At 37.3% G+C, this 19,423-nt stretch overlaps 1 long non-coding RNA gene across 1 annotated transcript; it reads right to left on the reverse strand.

Moving 5' to 3' along the window:
• Positions 1 to 1,640: 1,640 nt before the first annotated feature.
• LOC140670482 (uncharacterized) lies at positions 1,641 to 17,039 on the reverse strand. Its single transcript, XR_012047571.1, has 3 exons — positions 16,755 to 17,039; positions 2,867 to 3,070; positions 1,641 to 1,665 (listed from the first exon to the last, which is right to left on the reverse strand). It is a non-coding gene; the product is annotated as an uncharacterized lncRNA (long non-coding RNA).
• Positions 17,040 to 19,423: the final 2,384 nt, after the last annotated feature.

The raw sequence follows: 19,423 nt of genomic DNA on the forward strand, positions 1-19,423 counted from the left end.
GTACCGGGTATGGGGAAAAGGGGGAGGGGGGAGGGCGAGGTGTAGTAGATGTTACGTAGCGATATCAGTTGCATTGGTTAGAGAAAGACGGCGAGAGCCGAGGACGCGAGTCGTGGATCGGAAAAAGGGTTGGTGCGACACTGGCGGACGATCCCGTTCAAGGTGTGTAGGAAAGAATCTCGCGGGAGGACAAGGGGGGGAGGGCGCGGAGGTGGTAATGGTGGTGAGAGAGGATACGACGAACGAGGAGGAGCCCCTGGTAGCGGCGATGTCCTCACATTAAGAACTCGTTCTCTTATCGGCGATGATTTATGGCGGCATTCAATTTTTAGACCCTCGTCGAAAGGGAATCGCCGAAATAAATATGGCCACCGCTACGTTTTACCGATCCCTCGGACACGGTTCACGCGAGAAGGAAAAGGGGGGGAGAGAGGGGTCGTGGGAGAGGCAGAGGGGACAGATGTTTTCACCGATCGTGCGCGCTCGTGGTAGCCCGGGCCCTCCTGGCTCCAGATGTCGTGGAGCGATTTCTGGCGCCTATACTTGAGTTTCCACGAGTCGGCCGTTTTTCTGTCAACGACCCGGCCTCGGAGAGAAGTACTTTACGATTTATCGCGACCTCCTGTTTCTCGTTTATGGTGTGATTAAACGGCTGGGTATAAGATACATAAGCGGGAGGCCTACCGTTTAAATCCCGCGTAGATCACCGACATCATAGGTTCGTTTTCGAAGATGTACTATCTGGATCGTTTATGAGAAATGTGTGTCGAAAGATATAAGAAAGAGAGAGACAGACAGACAGAGAGAGAGAGAGAGAGAGAGAAAGAGAGAGAGAGAGAAAGAAAAACTCTATATAAACTCCTTCTTAAATAAAGTTATGTAGTTTAAAACGTATTTTTTCTTATCAAACGCTGACTGAGAATCACTGGATCGTTCAGTCACATCAAGTAGAATGTATTCATTCATCGAGTTAACGCACGTTCAATTTGTCTGAGACTTGTCAAGCGCGGCGGAAAAGGATACCTTAATAAATTGTTGCCATGTTGCCTGTGTCCGAGTATTTTGTCTTTTTTTTAGGAGAGACACCACGTGTCGTTTCGACTTTTGTGTGAGATGTCATTGTCTTATACTTGCACCGCAATTCCTTTTCGAAACTTTGTTAAACTTATTGGTGTTTTTATTCGACATTTTTATCCTTCCTCCTCATCCTCTCAAGATGGAAAATTATAGAGAAATTAATAAACGAAAAAAATTATAAATTATTTTCTACAAATCGCAATTTGTCCATTTTTAAACTTGATTTTCTCCGCACGTGTTTTTCGTATAATTTTAAATATAATCTCACCAAGTAAGGAATAATAAAAAATTGTATTAAAAGGCAATCTATGCAGATTCCCCTTTCTTAGTGTGCTGCAAATAATTTTGTAAAATTAACTAATGTACAATGCGTTTAAAAAAGATTTAATTTTATCATTTAATTTTAATCGACTCGTGTGTGTGAAGATTATTTATTTTATGAAAAAACTTATAAATTTTCTGTGCACATTGACAGCCGATAAATCATATTGTTTGCAATTTCTTCCAGATGGACGTAAAAACGTCGAATTAGCGTTGTATTCTGTTCTCGTTCGCCTTTGTGTGTGCATAACCATTCTTCTCTCTCTTCTTCGCAAAATATATATATTTAATAAGAGCTCGTATATATATATATATATATATATATATAGAGAGAGAGAGAGAGAGAGAGAGAGGACCGCCGCGAAAGCCGCGCCGCAGAATCAATTTCATTTTTCAATTTCATCCGGTCGTAGAGAGAAAAACCATTTCGAAGGAGAAACGTACCATTTTGCGTCTTACGTGTATACACGCGGGTAGGAGGATCAGGAGCTTTGCTCTCTATGATTACCGTGCACTAGTTTTGAGCCGGACAGACAATAACGCAATCCGACTCTTGACCTAACCCAAATAACTTGATCTTGCCCAATAATACCAGCCTCATGTGCGCACATATGTGTGCGTGTTAGTGTGCTTGATATTTTTATCATCCCGAGGCCGCCGCAATCTTGCGAGATCCACATACCAGTAACGGGATGTACGTCGCGTCGAAAATGAGATTTTCATCTGGATCACGCGTAACGTCGTTTCCCCTCTTCGAAAAGGAAGACGAGAATCTTTGGGAAAAACACCGGCGCCAACGATGAGCAGCGGCTTTTCACCGTGTAATTGTTTTTTCAATTATTTATGGGGGGTTAACGACGCTCGTCCGACCAAGTCGCAGTTGCCTGCACGCGCTGCTTTTTCTGGAGCACGCGTAAATTTCCTTTTAATTGTCCCAGGCAATTTGGCGTGTAAGACACGTTCGTCTCTCTCTCTCTCTCTCTCTCCCCCTCGTGTTTCTGGAAAATCATAATTTCCAAGACGCTATGAATATAAAACAGCAATCTTTTTGCCGTCTCGCGATCGCATCGTAAACGGTCGTAATTTTCTCTTCTCCGTTTTACGTCATCGACGTGTCATTCTCGCGCTCGCCGAGTTATAAAATCAGGCACCCAGGCTAGGATGTTAGTGTAATAAACGAATTAATTGCATCGTCGCGACAACGATGGGACACAGACGGAAGTACGACGCGCACGATGTCGTCGTGAAGATCCGATTCGATTTTTCGGTCTGGGAAGACGGGACGAGGGGCAGGAGGCGACGGGTAGAATCTCGTGAAACAGCGAGTATACCGGTCGTAAAAATTTACGACCCCGAACGAGAACCAGGCAGAGGCCTTATCTTTTCTTTCACACTCTAAATGACCGACACATCGGGGCCCTCTCTCTCTCTCTCTCTCTCTCTCTCTCTTTCTCTCTCTATGTCTCACTATATGTCGGAGGACTTCAGACAATTTTCGTCGGCGATCCTCTTCCTCCTCCGCCATCCCGTTGTCCTTACGCACCCTCCCCGGGTTCCTCGCCTCATCGTTGCACATCCTGCGTCGTTTTCCCCCTTCGTCGTCTCATTTTTTTCCTCGCGTCTAGAACCGTTACGATCCACGGAGAGGATTCCCCTCGACCTCTCGGCGTGTCTGGAATGTCGGGAACATACAACGGGGACGGATCCAACGTTTATTAGGCATGACCGAAACGCGTATCTGCCACGACTCTCCCGACGACTTCGCATGTTCGCGAGAAAAATTGTATGTGCGCGTGCGCTCGTTCTTGTCATTTTGCGGGCGACAGAAACCCGATGTCCTTCAACGGGAAAATTTGACGGCGCGTTTGCACGCACCAGCGAGATTCCTGTACAATTTGACGGGGGCGAGAGAGAGAGAGAGAGAGAGAGAGAGAGAGAGAGAGAGAGAGAGAGAGAGAGAGAGAGAGAGAGAGAGAGAGAGAGAGAGAAAGAGAGAGAGAGAGCTGGTTGTGCTTATAAATTTCATTGCGCGCAAGCGATATTTCCGCGGAAATAGTTCTACCGCACATGATCGTTAATCCTAAACTCGACAAAACTATTGTACAAGTGCTAATTTCGCTAGCGAAATAAACTTTGCTCTTGGTGTTAATTCAATTGTTTTATTACACGGACAAGTAAAGAATTCCGAACTTTCGGAATATTTTTTACACACTATTTTTATTATAAAAAAGAATTATGTCTGAAAAATTAAAGATGCAAGTGAAAATTAAAGACGTGAAAATATATTTCAAGTGGGAACAAAAAAAATTGTAAATTTTTTCAATAAAGAATAAAAATTTTTACACGACTTCAAAGAGAGAATTTAAAATTGAAAAATTTATCTGAAATATTATTATTAAGCTATTACGTCAATATTTCAACTCCAGTAATTATGTTATGATTTTAAGAATATCTATTTATTTATTCTCTAAATAAATACGTAATTAAAAGCAATAATATGTGGAAACATGATTGATTAAACTTTGATGTAACGAGTAAAAGCATTAAAAGTGAATTGTTACTTTCATTGTTAACGATTGCTTTTGGTGCTCTCATGTAGTTAATAGAGTGGCTCTTTCGACATTTTCGTGAATGACTAATTAACATCCCAATTAGCAACTCGTTCTACGCAAAGATCATTCATTTTGATACCTCGCATCGTACAGTTTCATGCCAGATTGAAGAAACCTTTTGATGGTCGATGTATGAACTTTTCCACGAAAGAGACAGAGAATTCAAAGAAAAAAAATAATATAGTATTCTCATATAACCATACCGTTATAAAATATGTTTCCTTAAAGTGATATATCGAGACTTCTCGTATTTCCACGAAATAAGCATTGTCGAAACTCGCTTTCACTTTTTTATTAATGACAACATTTGTCTCAAATAATTCTTAAAATTATTATCATTAATTTTTACAAATAAAGTATCGTGTTTATATATTATATTCCTTAAATTACAATATTAGTTAGTGTAATGTTATTTGCAATTTGCGATTAACTCGTAACTTATCGAGAAATGGTACACAAAAGTGTAAATATTGAAAGTTTCTTAGTTTTAAAAGAGTTGTTATGAAAAAGTTGTTTTCATAGGCATTTTATGATATTTTTCGCAAAAAATTGCCAACAACATTTTCTTGATTGAACGTACATGCAAGTTTCTTTTACAGCCGTTTCTGTATATATTTTCTCTACTCCATATTCTCTATATTAAATATTCATATAATAGAACGATGTATAACGTACTAGATTGACTACACGTCACCGGATTTGTTTCTATATCCATATGTGTTGTCCCGACACACACAGGATTAAATCTTTCGTTTCTCTAATGAATTTTCCGAGTAAAATCTAAATTTTTTTATATTTTTACGGCTAAATTAATTAATTATTTCATATAAAATTTATTATTTCTTTACTGAATATGTTAAAATCATTTCTCTCTCTTTTTTTATTATATCTTTTCTATTACGATTTCTTATTCTCAAATTGATAGTTTATTAATTACAATTATCGGTGTCGAAAGATGAGAAGAAGGAGAGAACGATTCTCTCTCTTTTTATAATAAAGTTAATTTTATAACGCAATATGCAAATTGTGTGTTTAACTGCATACGTAAAATTGTATTTTCTATGTAAAATACGCGAGTGTGATTTGTGCGTGGATTTCTCTCCATCGATTCCGCTATATGTGCCGTGAATTTCGAGTATCAAACTCATTGACTTCGTCCCAATCGATGCGTATTTATTCGTGTATTTTTAAATGTTAAGTCAAACGAAAATTTACGCGGTTGTGAGCCATTCCTCTTTGATAGGTACTCTTTCGAATGTTCACAACAGCGATTTATGCGTATAGGCAACACGGTAAAAGCAGCATCCTGGATGGACAGCTATCCACCAGTGGGCACGATATTTCGATATTTATGAACAACTGCTATTTTGTCGAGCTTTATCGCAGCAATAATGCGGATAAATATATGTGCAATTATAAAAGGATAGATTCATTCGTTCCCAATTATTAAAACACAAGAGACTGAGAACATTTCTCTCGCTTTTTTAATGGATTCATTATTTTTCAAAAATATGCAATTATAAAAAACAATACTTTATTGTAGACAGATGTTTTAGCAATAAAACCATCTTTTCACATTCTATTTTTTAAGAATAAGTTCTAGTCTATTATATATGTTATAAAATTATATTATTCTCTTTAAATTATTAAAATTACGTTGTAATTATGCTGCAATTAAATTATATATTTTGAAGGATTTAAATTAGAATATTGATATTAGACTAGAAAGAAAAGTTATGAAGATTATAAGATAAAAAAGCACACAAAGAGAAATAAGATAAAAAGCAGGTTTTAAAAAGAGAAGAGCAATAGTATATACAATGTAATAAAAACTTTGATATTTTTTTCACAAAGTTTTCGAGGATAGAACCAAACGAACTTTGAGAATCTTTTTCTGTTTACTAATGTAACGTCATTACAAAAAAGTGCGGAAACTTATTATCGCATAATCAACGCACACGCGCTAGAATGCAGAAAGTCTCATTTCCTAACTGCTGGATGTCCCGCATTTGCTTTGTAACAAAGTTAGTTAAGTAACAAAGAATTTTGCTTTAAACCGAATTCGCAGTTCTGTCGGACAATAAAGTTGGAAAGCACTTTTAGCTATTGAGAACTCATTTACATTACCGATATTTGTTGCCTAACGTGATTAGCCAACAAAGTTAGATAAGAAAATTGTCAATGTGAAATGTCCTCTTGCAGTAAATAATGTTAGTGTCGTCCTAAAAAATACATAAATTCCTTATTACAGTCAAAATCTAACACAAAAAAAATTAATATGAAATTAAAACTTATATACTTGTGTAAATAAAAATTTACATATACTTTAAGTTAACGCGATTATTGTCTTATACAATATATCATTTTTTTAAAAAGATTTAATAATCTTAAATTTCAGTATTGTAATTTTATTTGAATATTATAATAGTCATCTCAAGAATATAATATTATTATTTTAATTTTATTATAATAAATTTTTTAATATATTACTAACTCTATTCCAACACACTTTTTATCTATTCATGAAAATTATTCTTGACTAATAAAAACATATTTTCTTGGTAAAACTATATTAAATGTCTTCAATAAGCAATTTGTATTCGTTTAACGTTAGATATATAATCTCATTTCAAGATTTATATATCGAGAGTAAAAATATTCTCGAAACAAGAATAGTCTGTGAAGGAAGGGAGAGAGATCTCGCCTCGTTTCCGCATCGACTTCCGTATTACTCGAATTTTTAAGCGTGGGAGATGACAGCCATTGCGAGCATTCTTCGTAAAAGTATTAGACTTATCACAAGCACTTGACTTTATTTTATTAATGACGCGTATCCAATTAGCGGCTTCATGCCGCGCGGCCACGTCATTGGTTTCCATTTGTCATCCGTTGGATCTAAGCGCCGATGAAAGCCATATTCTATTTGAACTTTCTTCATTCACGGCTGTCCTCGATCACGATGACACGCGGCGAACGTGCACGGTCATCGCGACGGAATAGATCATCATCTGGTGATGCCTCCTCATGCACGAACCACCCCTCAAAAGACTTGACGTCTTCGTATAAGAACGACTCTCTCTCTCTCTCTCTCTCTCTCTTCTTCTTCTTTAAAATGATTCATACGGTGTTATCAAAACACTCTAAGAAGGAAGCAGTGAAAAATCGAATTATGAAGACGTTGTTGTTTTATCTACAGAATACGAAAGAGGAGAGACCTTTCAGTTGGAACAATAAGGTTCACGATGACTTAAAAAAAAATGTTTGATTTAAACTTTAATAACATTTCGCAAGATATATATATTAGAGTTAAAATCTTTCTCTCGTGAAAATTTAAATCGACAATCACCAACTATTGATGATTTCAACTTTTTCGTCAATCAAATTCTACTGATTAATTAACTTAGATTAGTGTAGGTATTTATTACATAATAGGCTGATATCCAATATTAAAAAATAAAACATATCAAGTAAGGCATATTTTATCAAATATTTTATCATATATTATATAGATAATATATTAGCTAGGAAAAATATTTCTGTTCTCGATTTATGTAGAAATCAGAGATAATATAAGTCACGCGCGCAAAAATCTCTCTTTTCTTTTTACGTATAAAAAAAAAATGAGAATATATCGCGACGTCGAGTGTCGGGATTTCTCGCAAAGACACCTGTTGGTTACTACACGTGCTTTGTTACCGTCAGCAAACTTGTTTAACTGCAGTTTTGATTGCCATGGCAAGGGCACGGTTTACCCTTTACAATCGCTACAAAACGCCCCCGAGCTCTTCCTTCCTGTCACCATTAGGCTCTTCCCAGAGATGCATTACGCTCGAGGAATGTACAAAAATAGCGTCATCCTCTCGCTCGTTCTCACGGCTCGGGAAGCGCCGACAAATCGACCGCGACGTGCTGTTAATCGTGCGAGAAGGCGAGGAGGACCCGCTCCTGCTCCGAAAATTTAGGAGTCGCCTAAAAATACGCCCGGCTACTCTCTCTCTCTCTCTCTCTTTATCTTCGTCTCGCGAGAAGACGACCCCAACAGGAGTCGCGAAGAGACTTAATTGTTTGTCGTTCTTCGGAATGTTCCGTAATTAAGAAAGGTGTCGCGATGATCCGATGTGGTCGCGGGGTGCGCCAGAAAATTGCTGGAAAACCGATCCGGGCGAGGGCCATGGCTGATTCTATTATTAAGAGGCATTCTTCGGCGAAGAGACCCGGAGGGGAAGCTCGGAGCGATTTTCGAGGGGTCGACGCGCACATGCGTCACTTCCCTTACCGCTTTTTAATTAGCTTTTTCCTCGAAGGCTAACGAGCACGTTACCCGGTAGCTAACTTCTTGGCAGGACCTTGAGATATCGCTCGGTGAAACGATGCTGGTGCGAGCGAGAGAGAAGCAGAGGCTCATCATCGACGACTATTTTCGAGTGAGCTTTGCTTCGCGCGCGATATACGGCCTATTTATTCTGCCTCTAAAAGTAGTCACTGCTGTCGAGAAGTCACGTCCGCCGTGTATATCCTGGCCCTCTCTCTCTCTCTCCCTCTTTTTCTCTAAGTTCAAGGTAATCGAGCGCGGGAGTATTTACGTTCTTCGCAGCAGGGAGGTAATTTATCGGTCCGCACTTTTCGAGATGAAGGAACGGTCCTCTCCTCCGTCGATTCTTGTGGGCGGCGTCGTCTTAATAACGAGAAACGAGGCCTTTGATGTTCAAATATACCGGGTAGATTCCGGTTGCCGTATGCGAATCGAAACGCGGTATATACCGTATACTCTCTGCACGCATATTCTTTTGCTTATAATTTGGAATTTATTTATCTTTTTGCAATTACGCGTTCCATTTGCAAGTGCTTTACTGCGACGATGCGTGAGAAAGGAGAGCCGGTGATGCTAAACTCGGTTAAATGGAAAAATTTAATTAAAAATTTAAAAGTACTATATACGATGTTATAATTTAACTCTTTATGCCGTTCTTTTTGAAAATTGGAGTTTATTAATCATTTGAGTTTCCTATCATGTGTAAATATTATGTTTGTGAAACTAAAAAATACATAGTGTTGCAGGCTTTTCTTTTGATAAGTAAAAAGTAATCGAAATGACGGCTTTTTAAAGCGAATGACAGCCTGCATCAAGCACGACTTCTCTTCAAATCTACATTGATGAAGAGTTGCGAGCAAAAAGGACATTAGGTCTCCTTTATACATTTTTTTCATATTTTTTGTTATTGTTTGCAATATATTTTACAGCTCTAAAACTCTTCTCGATGATCTTTAGTTTGGATAAAAAGTAGAAAAATCAAAGTCGTACCATGAATTTCTACCTTCGTACTCTTATTTATAAAATATATGAATCGTTTGTTATTTCTCTCTCTCTCTCTCTCTCTCTCTGTCTCGTATCCAAGTTTTTCGACTTTACTTTAAAAACTGTTGATGGATAATGATTATCGCGAGAAAGATCCTCGATCGTTCCCCTCGAAATTCCGATTCGGTTGGATAAATCCCGGAAAAAGAAGTGGCGAAAGACGCGAGCGACTCGCGAGTAAGCGCGGCAAGAGAGTAAAGGAGAGAGAGAGAGAGAGAGGGACAAGAAAGAGCGACGCGGAGTATAAGAAATTCAATTGCTTCGTGTAATATCTCGCGAAAGAGAGAGAGAGAGGGAGAAGGGGGTCAGAGAAGCAATCAGAAAAAGCCCGGGGCGATGGCTAAACGGTCTGTGCAACGAGTTTATCCATTTGAGACACGGCTCTTCTCACTTGGCTCCGTTAACTTCCTTCGTGCTCTTGTTTTCCGTAATATTCGCGCCGTCTCTCCCCTCCCCCCGCCGCGACCATCCCCCTCGTCGCCGTCGCGTTTTTGCATTATTATACTCGGGCTACCTCCGACTCTGCTGTGCCACTTTCGTCTCCTTCCTTCGAGCTCGCTCTTTCACCGCGCGATCTCCCGTCCGTATGTAAATTATTACACGGGCCCCTTAGCTAGTAAATTTCCATCGCGATACGACGAGAGGACGACGGACGAGGTCTATTTAGGCGTCGTTTCCAACCGTCCCGGGCCCAATCATTACGGCATCGATCCCGTCCGATAACTTTGACCGAGAGTCGCGACAGTAACTTAATAATAATAATAATCATCAGGCGGCGATTCGAATGTTTGAGAATGTCGAGATCGAGATGGGCGCTCATCAGTAATGTTGGTCGGATCTCATTTACATAGGCGGCACCGATGCAGCCTTCACGCATTTGATTGCGACGCGATCGAAAACGAAAAAGCATTTCGTGTGAGTTGCAACATAAACTAGGATCGGAGTCGTAAACACGTGATTGGTTTGCGTCACTGCGATATTATTACCACCCCGTTTTATCGAATAAATTAATAATGAGATGCTGCGATTCTTCTTTCTGTTTTAATTGTAATTTGACGGCATAATTTGATTAATATATAATATTTATTTTATACACGATAACTATTACACCCGGCAAATATCATTGGGCTAACATATAATGTTTAAATCTTTGAATTTAAATTTAAAATAATGAAATTAATTAATATGTTGAATTTAAATCTAAAATAATGGAAGTAAGTAAATTTAAATATAAAATCTTAAATTTTTAATTTAATTATATATCAAACCTTACATTTTTACATAAAATTCTCATACATAAAAAATTCGTTCACGTATACGTATGGATTCTAAAGTTAATTTGATTAAAAATGTTGGATTGAAATCTGATCTGAGAGTCTTTGACGTGAAAAAAAGGGACGTGAAGGCGATCTCGCGAGAGATCGTCTCGCTTCTATATAGAACTACATATATCCTTTCAACAAAATTGTGCAAAAAAAAAGGAAAAAAAAAAAAAAGGCTATCGAGTCCAGTCGACCAGTTTCCAATATCACATTAGCTCGATCGCGAATGCTCGTATTCCTCGTTTCGAGCATCTCGGTCGAGTTGTCTCAGCGAAGTCTCTATCCCCCGATGAATGTTTAATGCGAATTTAAGGCTCCATCGCGCATTGTCTTCCCCCTCCTTCCCCCTCCCTCCCTACCCTCCTTTCTCGAGGTACTCGTGCAATCGTCCGAGAAGTCGTCAGCGTCCGCGCCGGTCGTTGTCACGTTTTCGTGGCCGCGATATAAATTCGACTGCCCGGCGTATGCTGGTCATAGTCACGCGAACAGTGGCGTAGGATATAGCGTAATACACCCTCCGAGAGCCTCACGGGGAGGGGGGGGGGAGGTGGGATGAATTTACATTCAGCATGGGAAAATTATGCGGCTACAAAAAGCGTCGCACCGTCCGGTCGCCGGTCACCTCCTCCTCCTCCTCCTCCTCTTCCTCCTCCACTGCTTTTTCTCTGGTCGCGACCGGCCGGTTGTAAAAACCGGCGTGTTTGCTTTTCGAAGAAAAGTCGTTACTTCAACGGCTTAAAATATTTGCATTTCATTCCTCGCGTTTCGCCGGGACTCGCCCGCACTCCCGGGTGACTCTTACTATTTCGCGGCGACGCGACGTTTCGGCGGGAAATGTCACGTTGCGTATCGGGATCTCAGCTGATTATACGAGAGGGAACTCGGAGCACGTAATGAAATAATATCGCATGCGTCGTCGCTTGCGCGGATAAGAATTATTACACGCTCCGCGGGACTGGCGCACGTGGTGCGTGAGCGACAACATAAATTAACGCAATATGGATCGCAAAGCGAGAGGGAGGGCGGGGGATAACGGCTATGTGTATGTGTGTTGAACGACGAGAATTAATCATTTATCGCATTTAATCGGCCGAGAATTCCACGCGCGTGGCGGCCGCGAATCTGTAAACTGAATTATACACCGGAGGTCTCGTGGCTCTATCTGTTAATCGATCGCTGATTAACCCGATCGACTATGCTATCGGCATCGATATCTTCGACACGCGACTCAGCTTTCGCACAATCACGATATATAAATAGAGAGATATTCAGAGATTTATCCTCGCGGCTTCGTTATCTATTTTATTATAAAAGTATCAGACGCTAATCGAATTGCTATTTCTTAATCTATATGTAGATTAGTTATTTAAATAAAATTTGTTTTTCTTATACTTTCCTAGTTTGTCGAAATCTAAATAGGATTGAATGATTAAATAATTGTATGATAATTAAGCAGTGTTAATTATCTATATGCAGATAATAAAAAAGCGAATTGTGTGATTAGAGTGTATCTTATCATTAATTTAATGAATATACGTTAGTCATTTTCTTATGTAGAAGGGACATATGTTACATTAGGGTAGACGTTAGACAGATTCTGTCGTGTGTCACACATTAGACATATATGTAATTGAAGAGCATCTGATGGAAATAACGTTAAAATTACATTACGCGTCTAAGTAAAGTCATAATCAGATATTTAATTATCGTTTTATTATATCACAAGTATAAAATTAAAATACATCTTTGCTTTTATATAAAATTAAATAGCACAAAGCACGTCCTGCAAAATAATTATTAATAATGTTAATTTATACTAAAACAATACAACTTGTAATATAAAGTACAAATTAACAAAAAATACATATTAAAATGCCAACGTGTCAAATTAGAAATTACTCATAATTACTAAAACAATTAATTTATATTGTTCTTTACGAGTCTCAGCGTTACAAATTATAATTATTTAACATAACAAAAGCCAGCAATCGCAGCAAGGTTTTATTGCACGTGACATGGAGGCTGGATTTGAATATCTTTGTGTTGTTGGCGTTTCAACCGACGTTTAGCGTTGAAAGGGAAATGACGAAAGAGAGATAAGTATCGTCCCGACACCTATCCCTCGAACGCAATTGGCGTCGCGGCGCGATATTAATTTCTCAGCGTGTAAAGTCGCGCCGGCGGGCAATAACTCAACCGGTCGTTCGTCATCGGACAATAACGCGTGCTATTCGTGTAAGATGCCGATTGTATGTACTAGAGAACCTAAGGTGGTGCGTAGACGTGTAGGCGCGCGCGCGCTCACGCAACTCATACACGTACACATGTGCGTTAGGGCGCGTAAAGAGCGACATAAATTATCCGCGTAATGCGGACAGGGGAGCGTAATAATAACATTGTCGGGCAGCGCACGGGTGAGAATACACCACCGGATTTCTCCCTCCTTCCCCCGTCTTTTCACGAGTTTCCATTCTGCGGCTCCCAGTTGTCTCGAGGGATTAACTCGCCTCCTTTCGCGATGTGCTATACGTCTCGAGTTTCCGCCCCGCTGGTGTCTCAAGAAGTCAACCTCGAAAGGTTCTCTGCCCTGAGACAGCTGACGTGTATGTGTGGGTGTGTGGGTGTAACATATCGGCTCGTGTGCACCCACACGAGTCAGCTTGATCCTTCAGTTATAGAAACTCACTGTTTGCTCCTAGTCGGAAGCTGTATTACAGAAACTTTGCTCTCTTTCTCTCCCTCTCCTTCTCTCTCTCTTTTTTTTTTGTAACTTTTCTTTTATTATTACAATTGTCGAGGATTACACTTGTTGCGCGCTTCAGAAAATTTAATTCCCTCTTATTTCTTCACTCAATCCGGATCCGGCTATTTTTGCTGATTTTAATCTTTTAAATGTTACGCTTTTTTTCGCCCAAGTCTCCTTATTCTTATTGTGCGATTAAAGTTCTTATAGGGATTGTAATAAAGTACGCAGATATTAGACATAAACGATTATAGCAAATCATTAAATATGATGCGATGCAAAAGTTTTCGGATGCGTAAAAGGGGATTTTTTTTTTAAATCCCACAGTATTTTCTTTTTTCTCAATATTTTTGATTAAATAGAGAGAAGAAAGAATTTCTCACGACTATTTTTCAATAGTACTCAATTTGAAATTATCAGTGTTCTGTTATTTGAATTTTTGCAAAACTTTATCTGAAAACATCCAAGAATTAAAATTAACTTATTAAAATATCGAGTGTATACTTTCTGAAAAACTTATAATTCAGGGAATTTTTTCTACCTGACGAAATCAAGAAATTTTTACGGAATTTTATTAGGATGCAGAGAATTAAAAAAAATTCTCTCTTTGATAATTTTATTCTCTTATAACTGTAAATTATAAATATATATCTATCTCTGTTTACATATTCAATGTCTTAAAAAAATATTGAATATGCAGTACATCTTCATTACTTTAATTTTTAGCGATAAAAAATGAAAATGTTATAAAAGTTAGAAATTTTTATCTTAACGAAAGCTATTCAGATGTTTTTCAATACATTTGTAAATCTAATTTGAAACTTAAGTGACTTTAGATTTTCCCTTCGTATGATTAAAAAGCATTAGAAAATGTGTATAATAAAAAAATATATTTTAAAAAATTTTACCAAAAATTTTTTAAAAATATTCTCTTTTTATCTGGAATTTTGAACAAAAATATCTGGAAGGTCAGGAAATTTTCAGGGAATTTTTTTACAAGATTTGAGTAGATCCTGAAATACCTGTATTTGATAAATTATTGCATACGCTTGAAAAGTTTTGTCCGTTTAAATAATCTTCAAAGTCTCGCTCTCTCGTGCTCTCTCGAATTTCGCATTTCGACGCTGCGGTCGATTATGCGACGTGTCTAATCGCCGTGCCTTTCGTGAATTCCTTTCCTCCTTTTAGCGCGTCCGATCGAATAGACTTTACGCATCGATTGGCAATGGAATGTAACTGTTCCACAGGCGACGTATTATGTCGAAAGCCCCGGGAACGTACGTTTTCACATAGTGTTGTGACAGCGTTATTTGCGAATTTGCCACGCACAGACTAAGTAATTCGTTGTAATTTCCGCCGACCCGATTTTACAGACGTGTATATGCGTTTCTGATAGCGCAACAATTATTACACGCGTGTTCAGCTCGATTCCGTTAATTTATCAGCAGCTGCAACGTATCTACTACAGCTTGCGCAATCACTTACACGCCGCTATTTCGTGCGTCCGATCAAAGTAATTAAAATTCCGTTTATTCGATATCCCCGGCTATATATATCCTCGAAACAAATGACGCATTTGGCTAATGGCGTCGCTTCGAATTTTCCTTTCGGTCGACCTAGATTTATACATCCAATCGCTCGAATATTCAATTAGAGTATCACGTGCGCGTGCGCTTAATTAAAACGCGCGATAATGTATTTCTAAATTATACCATTCTCCATCTCGCAGACGCGAAATTAGTTTGAATTAACCGCTTCGACACGACATTTCGTATAACGTTTAGTTGGTTTGTTAGCGCGTTTTGTACGACGGATCGATTTCACGAAGCGTTTAAACCAATTCGCCCCGAGATTTCGGCTGTCAGATACGGCGCTTCTTATAGTGTGGATTATGAAAGGTGATACGACAGACTGTGTTGATGTCAAATATTTTTATTTCCGCAGCTTACTCTCTCTCGCGAGAGAACGAATATCTTTTTCACGCTCGACAAAGAAGGCTTTATTGACGAATGAAACACTATATACGAAATCCAACGTATAAAATATTCGTCGGATTAAATCTGTCGACGACGCGCCACCTTTTCATTTGGGTAGACATTTCGGTCGAGAAAATAGAGTTGAACGTGTAGGATGAGAGATCAAAGAGTTGTCGGGAGAATTGTTCATAATCGAGTTGAGCTTTCTATTAATAAACGTCTAGAATCTTTCTAGAATCGAGAAACGAATTCACATACTCGTCAATACAAGTATAACATGTTCTTTTTATCATTATTTTTAAGTGCTATAAAATGTCCAACATTATCTCTTATTAGAAGTGTGATTGACAGTATTTTCGAGTAAATTTGATCGCCCTGAGAGCGATTAATGATGTCATAAACTCCGTCTTGAGTTACTAGGGGTACTTGAATTATTAGGGAGTACTTGGATTATAAGATTAATTAATGAAATTCGAGGAAGCGTTTGATTGATTAATTAGAGCAAAGAATTTTGCGCTTTGAAACCAAAAAAAAAACACGGGATGTATTTTATATTATTTCTATTATTAATGTATTAATTTACGTTAATTAGATTTCAAATAAACTTTCGATCAAACATATGTTCATGACAAATTAAGTTTTATCTTTAATCAACAAGGTGTCTATTCAAATTTTATTTAAAAAAATTCTCTTAAAAATTTCCTGTTTTCTAAGCTCTCTTAAGCTGGCAGGACCAAATCAGCAAAATCAAATGGGACCTAATGGATTATTTCGTACTATTTTGTATCACCAAAAATAATTCTGTATCCTATGCCAATTCAGAAAAAATCGTGGCGCTGCTAACTTAATATTAAGCTAGCAGGACCAAAAGAAAAAAATTAAAAAAATAAATAAAACAAAACAGATACAATTAGTACTGAATTTGTACTAATTTGTACCACCGAAAATAAATTTGTACCCCGTGCCAATTAAAAAAAATTGTGGTCCTGCTAACTTAATATTCAACTATTGTAATAAAAACCATTAAAAATGAAAAATAAAAATTGATCTGATTAATACAGCATTTGTACTAATTTGTACCACCGAAAATAAATTTGTACCCCGTGCAAATTAAAAAAAAATTGTGGTCTGCTAACTTAATATTCAACTATCGTAATAAAAACCATTAAAAATGAAAAATAAAAATTGATTTTGCTGATTTGGTCCTGCCAGCTTAAGAGAGCTGATATTCTTACGTGTAGTTAATCATAAGAGTTAATCAATTATGTTAACAATTGCTAATTATAAAGATTATAATTAGCTAATCGTATCTTAAAGAATAATACGATATATACGAAGTACACATACCTATTCCTTCGAATGTCGCCGTACATATGACAAGAGCAACAGCGCGCTACGTCTGTAAAGGTCGAGCGCCGAACACTGTGTGACGATGTAAGATAACAAATTCCTTATGCCTATAAAATAATATACGTAGGTATGCCGAATATCCTTTGTAAAAAATAGTGACGCGTCCTTGTTTGTATCCTTGGTATGCGTGACGTAGGAAGACACGGTATAGGACATAGTGGGGGAAGGCAAGTGGGGGAAAAGCCGCGCGCCGCGTCGCGCAGAAGGCAGAGACGAAAAAATTATTATTGTTCAGCCAACGCTCGAGAGTTAACAAGTACGTAGGTACAAATTTATTTTCGGTGGTACAAATTAGTACAAATGCTGTATTAATCAGATCAATTTTTCTTTTTCATTTTTTAATGGTTTTTATTACGATAGTGGAATATTAAGTTAGCAGGACCACAATTTTTTTTTAATTTGCACGGGGTACAAATTTATTTTCGGTGGTACAAAATTATTTTCGGTGGTGCAAATTAGTACAAATTCAGTACTAATTGTATCTGTTTTGTTTTATTTATTTTTTTAATTTTTTCTTTTGATCCTGCTAGCTTAATATTAAGTTAAGGCAGCGCCACGATGTTTTCTGAATTGGCATGGGGTACAGAATTATTTTTGGTGGTACAAAATAGTACAAAATAAGTACTAAATAATCCATTAGGTCCCATTTGATTTTGCTGTTTTGGTCCTGCCAGCTTACGAGAACTGATTTTCTAAGCATTTTTGTCCAAGAATATTTTCAAGAATATTTTTATTATTTAGCAACTAAACTTCTAAAATAATTTTTTTATGTGTTTTCTAATGTTTTTCACTTATAAAGAAAAACATAACGTTTTAAGTTTCAAGTGCCAGATTTATATAAAAACTTTTGTAAGCATTTTTTGTAAACATTTTTCACTTACATAACAATTTTAATTTTAATTTTTTTATCAATAACAATTACAATAAAAATTAAAAACATATGTATTAAAATGTATATTTAATATTTTGTCAACATATTAAATATATAATTATAATATATTTCAAACACGTAATTTACTCAATACAATTAGTACGACCGCTTAGAATATAAAAATGAAATTATCAAAGAAAAAATTAAAAAGAAAAACAATTCTTGAGTATCAATAAAATTTTATTAAAATTTCTTAATATTTCTAGATATAAAAAAATCTCGGAAAATTCGAGATTCTCCATATTTTTCCAGACAATAGATACTCTGATCAAATTTGCTTCATTCGAAAATGCCATGAGACTTGCAAGATAAACCACACACTGGTGACGTGAATAAAAAAATCTCGGCTTCATTTTTCATTTACATTAACGGAGGCTACTATCCAACGACATTTATTAACTTCTTATTTTAATTTATCGTATTTTCTTTTATTCGATCTACCACGAGGAAATAAGTTATTGCGCGCCGTACCACCGAGAACGCGCGCGTCTTTATTATTCAGCTCGAAATATACGATATTATACATTCTGTAGGAGATTGTTTGACGGTAGAGCGGCTCGAGGGGAAGCGCGACGCGACTTGGGACCGCGCGTAATAGTATTTCAAGTTGCGCGTCGCGTGGTCACCACCACGTGGCATTACTGCTTAATGTCACGTACCGATTCCCTTACCGACGTGTGACTAGAAACGAGTCGTCGAGTGTTCTAAAAATCCTTCGACGACCACGGCATACGAATTGCGGATCGCCATTATTCCCTCTGTGTGAGCTGTGTGTATCGGTGCGCGTGTCGCGTGCTGATCTTTTTCAAAGGTATACCGGAAACATTTTATGCTCCGGCTGTACATTCACAGCGCTTTGGGAATGACCGACCTGCGATTTCTGGTACACAGAAATATATTCTAATGGCAGATATATATATATATATATTTTTTTTCGTGGCACATTTGACGCAGTTTACGACAATTTAATTGTTGTAGAAAAAGTGATTTGTTAACCGAATCGTTAATCGAAATAATTAAGGAGGAGAAGCATCTATTTTTTTTTATTTTCTTACAGGACAGAGTTACGTTGAATAGTGACTCAGAAGAGTTTCGCGAAATTATTTTATCCTGTTTCTTCCATTTTAGTAAATGCTGCGTTGAATTAATCTCGTATTTTGAATTAACGCATTAAATACATTTTACAGTGACTCGGATTGGCGTTTCTAGAATCCTCGAAAGTTTATTTATATCCTTTTCGATTGTTCAGTTTTAATTCTAATATGAATGAATAAAATCCTTTAGCAATGAATTTATTTAATGTTTGTATTATTTTCAATTTATGACAAAAGAAAAATTTTATTTACGCGTATCATTGTCCAAACAGTGAAAATAAAAATTGATTTTGTAATATGTATGCGTTCTTCTTGTTTACACATAACAAGGATTTTCGAAATGTCACATCATACATGTCGATTCTGTTAAAAATTCATTTGCTGTGTCATGTTTTTTTTATAGTTCACAAAAATTATCTTCTTTTCATCATTTATTTTCCAGCTATTCTGAAATCTATAAGAGACTCCGACAATTTTTGATTATATCTAAAATTAATATCTATATATAATTATATATAAATTGAATCGTATTTATATACCTATATAATCGCGCAGAATAGACCGCTTTGAAATATTCAATA

The sequence above is a fragment of the Anoplolepis gracilipes genome, chromosome 10 (assembly GCF_047496725.1).
Source record: "Anoplolepis gracilipes chromosome 10, ASM4749672v1, whole genome shotgun sequence".
Taxonomy (NCBI): domain Eukaryota; kingdom Metazoa; phylum Arthropoda; class Insecta; order Hymenoptera; family Formicidae; genus Anoplolepis; species Anoplolepis gracilipes.